This window comes from Mirounga angustirostris, unplaced genomic scaffold (assembly GCF_029215605.1).
Source record: "Mirounga angustirostris isolate CCGP_5_RB_7025 unplaced genomic scaffold, mMirAng1.0.hap1 SCAF_2, whole genome shotgun sequence".
NCBI classification, from domain to species: domain Eukaryota; kingdom Metazoa; phylum Chordata; class Mammalia; order Carnivora; family Phocidae; genus Mirounga; species Mirounga angustirostris.
Window position 1 is genome coordinate 45,817,034 of NW_026991710.1, and position 7,476 is coordinate 45,824,509.

Consider the following 7,476-nt stretch of genomic DNA (forward strand, 5'->3'; position numbering starts at 1 on the left):
TAGTACCCTTAGTATTCCTCTTGCTCAGCAAATACCCTATTAAATTGCCACTGTGTGTATGCATTGTTCTCCCCTAAATATTAAGTGCCTCAAGTACAGAGATATTATTTATATTTTTATGCCCAGTTTCAGGCACAGTGCCTGGTTCATGGCAGGCACTCAAAAAATATTTGTTCCTAAACTAACTAAATATATCTTTTATTTCCCCCCATACCAGTCAGAAGTGTTTTATTTAAAAAAAAAAAAGCAACTGTGAAACAAACACACAAAAAACCTTTTAATCAGAAAGTCTGATTGAATTCAATATTAACTCAAGTTCTCAAAAGCCCATGGGGAAAGTCAACAGGTACATCAGAGAAAAACAGATGGCTACTGACAAGTCTTTTGTGGAAAAGTAAGTTGCGTACTTATACAAGCTGCCCTAATGATTATCCAGCCCAAGTTTTGTTTATCAAAAATAGGTTTTGGGATATACCAAGGAGACTATACAGTCACCCCCATCAGTACAAAGATGTAATGATTAAGTTTAAGGGTGTAGGAAAAGCCAGATATGATAATACACACAAATAATCTATAAAATAAGCCTTTCAATCCTAGAACAAAATTTGGGAAACCTCATGAATGTAACTAAAATGAGGCTTACAGTATGTGGAACAACCCTGAACATTTTCCCAATGACTAAGCCATGGCATAACAGCTCAGAACACCATTAACATGTAGTTTTTACATACAATATGTAAAAATTAGAGTAATTTTTTTCTACTCAATTTCCATCTCTTCCTTTTTACCTTTTCCCTAATTTTCTCTAGCTACATTTTTCCTTTGGTTTGACCAGTTGAACTTGAAAGGTTTGGGACCTAAAGTGAGTATCAACTTTTATTGGAATCGCTCCTGGGAAATGCAATCCTAGAAAAGGCAGATTTTAACTGAAGTGGCTTGACAAAGGTAAGTATCCATTTTCAACAAGACAATGTCCTCCATGTTAATCAGTAGGGTAATGGCTTCTCTTGGCTGGATCATACCACCCAGCATGATACTGTCGTGCTCCGTGGTGAGGTACTGCAGAGCTATGTGCACAAACACCCACCCATTTAAGCTTTCAGTAAATACAAAGCATCATTCTAAACCATTTCAGTAAAATACATAAAAAACCATTGCATTTCTGTTGGCCTCTTTTGCCTCTTGAACTGGCTTGGAGTGTTCTTCATCACAGAAGGCAACAGTTAATTTGTTGCTACTCCACGCTCCTTAGGCTTTAATACTTCCTGCTCTTCAAGCCTCAGTGCCTTTTTTGCAGCAATAATTATTCTTCATCAGTATCGCCACTGCCATGGGACCAACACCCCCAGGGAATGGAGTGATGTAACCAGCTTTCTTTCTGACTCTTTCAAAACCCACATCTCCAACCAACTTGGGTTTAGCAGTTATGGGATCTTGAACTCTATTTATTCCCAGATGGATGACTGCTGCTCCCTCCTTGTTCATATCTGCTGTGATCAGATTTGGACTGTCTGCAGCAGAGACCACAATGCCTGCAAGAACTGTAGGTTTCTTCAGTTGCTCTTTGGGAGTGTATCAAAATATTTTAACAGTGACATCACCTCCAGGATTTTCATGCACCCCATCTGTGTGTAGTAGCTTTGCAATGGGCATTCCAGCATTTTTTGACCTCCCAGCCACCTTCCACTTTCCATCCCTAGGGTTGGAATGCTAGTTCATCTAATTATTTTCCAGACACCCCATGGGTAGCTGATAACATGGAATACTGGTCTAATCATGTTTGTCCTACATTAATTACATGAAAGCCATCAACATCCTTGTCTGGAGAAACAGCATTGCAGATCTTTCTCTCTTCAGTGTGCCCTGGAAGAGGCAGCTGAACAAGGAGGCCATCTGTGTTACCATCATTATTTAGATTATTGATTAAATTCAACAGTTCTTCCTCGGAAACTGAAGCTGGTTTCACAATTGTCTCACTGTTGATTCCCACTTCTGCAGCTGCCTTGGTTTTGTTGAGGATGTAGGAGTGACTTGCAGGATTCTCACCAACCAGAACCATGCAGGTGTGGCCGCTTGTCACCCAATGCCACCCATTCTTCCACCTCCTGCTGCACTTCCTGCTTGATCTGCTGGGCAAGTTTCCTTCCAGAAGTGACAACAGCTTAAGTTCCAACTGCCAAGAGGTGGAAGGGCTGATGGCAGAGGCGGCAGCTCTGTGTGGGCCAGAGCACCCGGGTGGCCAATGTGAACACCAGGGAAGCGGCAGCCATCGCCCACACTGATGTCCTCATCAGACTAATGTGTCCTTTTACTTATGTTGTTAATCTGTGTTAACTACCCAAAACATGCTGAACATTTTGCTAGTATCTATGCCTGTAGTTTATTTTAATTTTCCGTGTTGAGATGCTTCATGTAAACATTATAGATGTAAAATAGTTTTGACATCAGCACTTTTTATAGTCTCAACCTTACATTTATGGCATGCACGAGTTTATATGCTGAGACTAATGGGTCCTATTTCAAACATTAAAAATTTTTACTTTAGCTTTATCAGTAGGGTGTTGCCCAGTAGATTCTTAAATGTTGACTAATGGCTCGGTGCGAGTAGCTTCAGATGTGGGAGATTCAGAGTTTTGTGTTAAAGGGCAGTTGCTGAGATCAAGGCTAAATGGTATAGCTTCTGGAGTGTTTATAGGATCCATATCCTATAAAGCTGGTTTTGGAGAAGTGAAACATTAGACATTTTGATTAATATTTCTTAGAGTAAATCTCTGAAGAGATGAGAGCAAACGGGAACCCATCTTCTGGCAAAAGTGAAAGGGAAGTGAATCATTTTTTTTCAAAGGAAGTAATGTGTGGAAAATGCTTTTCAACTGTAAAGTGGTGCACAATTGCTTACTCTTGAAATCACTATGATTGTTATTAAGGCTAGTTTGAAAGTCAATTGCCTGTCTCAGCTCAGCAAAACTACTAGGTCTACCATATTGTCCCATGACTCAAGACAAGCAAATTCCGTATGCCATTTGTAATGGACTTTATTACTAGCTATTGTTTCTAGCTAACATATCACTTTTTCTCTTATCCCTCTGCTTCCCTCCCCGTGTATAAAAAACCCCCACATCTGGGCTTCCATTGTCACTGAGGTCTGGCCAAGCTTAATTCTCCATGTTTTGGTGTCAGAATAATTTGTTTGGGGGATACAAGCATAGTATCATAGTCCCATATATCCATAGTACCATAGGATCATAGTCCTTCCCTGGGAAGTACATATGGATGTTGGAGAGAGACATTCTCTTTTCTGTGGATTTTTGAGATGGGCTTTTTGATGGGTCAACTTCCTTGGATGCATTGAGGAAATCCATGAGTGAATTTGTAATATGATAGAATTAGAATAATACACAGAGTAAATCAAACCTGAGAGATGGGGCAGGTGAGAGAGAAAGAGCTAATAACATAATTTGCATTACTTGATCCAGTTGTGTCTGAATCTAGTAACCTCTGAATTAATCAGTTTCATGGATTAATTCATCCTTTTTGTACTTAAAATATTTTTAGTTGGTGTTCCTTCCCTTGCACTGAAAATCTCTGACAAATATACCAGTCTTGTCCAGGATATTTCAGCCACCAATCCCTGTGACCTCATTTTTTTTTTTTCTTACTCCTTATTCCACTTTCTAATTGCATGATGGTTTGGTGGTTAAGTATAAGGACACTGAACTAGATTACCTGATCTTGAATCTTGGCTCTCTACTTATTAGATATATAATCTTGGGTAAGTTATTTAACCTTGTTAAGCTTATTTCTATATAAGTAAAATGAAATAATTGATTATATCCACTTTTATTAAGGATTAACTGAGTTGATGCTTGTGAAGTGTTTAGAAAAGGGCCTGATGCCTGGTAATGGTTCAGTAGGTCTTAGCTATTTTAATATTGGATTCTAAAACAGAGAAAAGATAAAAATATTTATGTTTATCTTTATTGTCTCATTTAAAGTTGTTAGATTTTAAGGGATAAAGACCTTGCCTTTTTGGCTTACATAGATTTTGGCACCTAGCATTATCATATGTTCATGATTAGCATTGCCCTAGTACTTGTTCCCCACTATGTAGTCAGTATAGGAACTTGTCATTCATAGCCTCCTTCTTGATTTGCTCACCTTGATCCATTTCTTGGTGTACTTAACTTCTCTTTTGACCTCATTATTTTCTACTTGACTCAAGGCTCTTGCTTAACCGTTCTTTTCCTCTTCTTGACTATGATTTTTATTCTATTTCTTATGATGCTATTTCAACCCATCATCCTTCTCATTAAAACCCTTAATGGGAAGGGCTCTTATTAGGCCTACCCAACCCCCATGAGCACAGTCAGGGCAGCATTCAATAAATATTTATGGTTAAGAAATTGTAGAACACAGCCCAAGCTTACAGTGAAGGGGAATTAACTACAAACTGATTATATGACCTAATACAGGCTCTTCAAACTTGTGTTTCTCAAACTTTGTTATTTGCTGCCTAGTGTCTTCTGTAACCATTAATTTTCCTTAGTGGTAAGTAATTTGAAAGTATTTATTTTTTTTAAAGATTTATTTATTTATTTGAGAGAGCGAGAATGAGAGAGAGTACATGAGAGGGGGGAGGGTCAGAAGGAGAAGCAGGCTCCTCGCTGAGCAGGGAGCCCAATGCGGGACTCGATCCCGGGACTCCAGGATCATGACCTGAGCCGAAGGCAGTTGCTTAACCAACTGAGCCACCCAGGCGCCCCGAAAGTATTTTTATATTAAAATAAACAAGGATATATTATTGAATATAAAACAAAGTTTACATGATTTTAGAAGATGAAAACACACTAAAGAAATGTCATTTTTCTGTGTTGGGCCTAAGGACTCAAATGCCTTGGAAATGTAAGTGGTGGGACATAAGTTACTGTTCTTTGTTGTTAAAGATACCTCTGTGAAAACATTTGAGAAGAACAGTACAGTACTGTAGATTTCCTTTGTCAATGTTAGATGGGTTCATGTTCACAACAGTCAGAACTTAATAATAGCTACCATTTCTTATATGCCCCAAATTCTGCTGCATACTTTACAATAACATATAATTTGATATTCACAGCAAGTGAATAGAGAAGAGGAAACTGAATCTTAAAAAAGTTAAATAACTTGAATGAGGTCTCATAACCATTTTGTGTTGTGACTTGGAGTCAAATCTAAGTCTGTAAAGCTCAACTAGAGTGCACAGCCTATGAGAAATAATTCAGAATAACCTCATTCAAGATGAGAAATTTATGGACAATTGAAAACATCAGCTTCCATCAGCAAGGGCCAGCTTGGGGTCTTACAGGAACTTCTGGGTAAAAGGAAGAAGGGAGAGAAAGAAAGCAGGATGTGTGTGTATGTTTATATGTATATAAGCCTATATATAAACACACTCATGTATATGTATATATATGTAAAACAACTTGCTTGAATTGTAAAATATCCCCATATCTGAAAATTGAAGTGATTACAATTGTACCTTCTGCCAATTCAGTTTTAAAACCAGCTAGCTTTTGTTCCAGGAAAGGATGATGTGGGATTTGCTTTGTGTAAGTCATGTTCTATTCAGGCCTCAAGCACACATTGGTGAATATAATGAATACGAACATCTTGATGGACAATTTTCCATGAACATTGTCCCCTAGGATTACATTTCTTCAACTAAAATCATTGGAGAAGGTCAAATAGCCTGTTTTACTGTACATTATTTACAATAGAAAACTTATTAAATTCCCATCCTAAAACACTTTGATAGAGCTATTTACCATCATCACATTTTCCTTCTCTTTTTCTCCTTTGCAAAAGTTGACTTGGCAAGAATTTTATTTCACTTTGCTACACGATGGACCTTTGGTACACGTTCTCATTTATTTTGGCAAGTGAACCATTTTGTCTTTTTGACTTAAAAAGTGTGATAGACGGCAAGAACATGGGCTAGCATATTTTCTGTTTATGCACTTGATCCTCATTGATCTACATATGCAAAGCTTAATGAAAACTTCTAAGCATAAAAGCTCATCTGAGCTTCTAATGTTAATATTGATTCTGTTTGTGAGTGCTAGTGCAGAGAGTCAGACTGTTTCTCAGAGTATTCCTTGGAACATATATTAGTATCCCAAGGTGTGTGTGCAAAGGGCTTCAGCAGTCAAATGAGTTGTGGAAATGCTGTATAAATATATCTTGACTTCAAGATTCGCACCATAATTAATATACAAATGCCTCACCTTGCAGTTAAAAGAATAACTAACTTTGTTTAACCCAGGGTCTTCTGAACTTATTTGTTCGGGTTTGAAAGTATTGGTTCTCAACTTTCTGCGGCAATATTTTTTCTTGAAACATGCTTTGGGAAATACTTACCAGTACTCACTGTCTTTTAAGCCCAATTGAAACTGGGTTAGAATATAGCTCTATTATTTGGGTAGCACATTTGTCCTACATGAATCAAAGATTCCTCTTTTGGGGAATATATTTATTTCATAGATTGTTGCTAAATTAAGTAAGTTAACACATCTAAAGTAAATAATATGATACCTGGCATATATTTTAGTTCACCTATTTCTTAATCTTTGTTTGCCTTCATTTTCTTCAAGCAGCTCTTGAAATTTTGTTTTATGGATTCTTCCTCCAATAATTGATCTAGAAAGGTGCTCTAGACCTAAATTCATCTGAAGTAAATGTGCCCTTCTCTTGACTATATTTTCAAATATCAAACACAAAATGCATTCCCCTTCCAGTGATTACTCTGCTTAAAAACAAAGATAATAAATGGTCCCCTTTTAATGCAGTTGTGAAAATCATATGGTTCCAGGGAAGGGAGTGCAGGGTACAATCTCTGGGTTTTGCACCTGACATTAAGTTCCTCAGGTGGCCAAATGCTAGGATTATCAGAGGAAACTAAAAAAAGTCCTTTAAAAGCTGTGTGAAGGGCGCCTGGGTGGCTCAGTTGGTTAAGCAACTGCCTTCGGCTCAGGTCATGATCCTGGAGTCCCAGGATTGAGTCCCACGTCGGGCTCCCTGCTCAGCAGGGAGTCTGCCTCTCTCTCTGACCCTCCCCCCTCTCATGCTCTCTATCTCATTCTCTCTCTCAAATAAATAAATAAAATCTTTAAAAAGAATAAAATAAAATAAAAGCTGTGTGAATATGCATAGAAATAGCAGATAATCCTGGTATATACATCTGAATGGGATACTATCATTAGAAAAAAAAAAAAAAACTATAACAATAGGCTGATAGGTTCTGAGGTACCAGAACCAGTTTTGCCTTTGGATAATGATTGTGATTGCCGTCTACCCTGATTAACTCAACCTGCTGACTTTGTTAGCCTCAGAAACAACCAGGCTATAAAAATAAAACTAGAAGAACTATACTACCATTTGTAAAAATGCTTGTGTTTCTGGTTGTTTGCCTTCAAGAAAAACCTAAGGGAAAAAATTCCAGAT

The 7,476-nt window shown here is 37.7% G+C and overlaps 1 pseudogene; it reads right to left on the minus strand.

Annotated features, from left to right (window-relative positions):
* Nucleotides 1-1,223: 1,223 nt before the first annotated feature.
* On the minus strand, nucleotides 1,224-2,270 carry LOC123847630 (bifunctional methylenetetrahydrofolate dehydrogenase/cyclohydrolase, mitochondrial-like; annotated as a pseudogene).
* Between the last annotated feature and the right edge of the window lie 5,206 nt (nucleotides 2,271-7,476).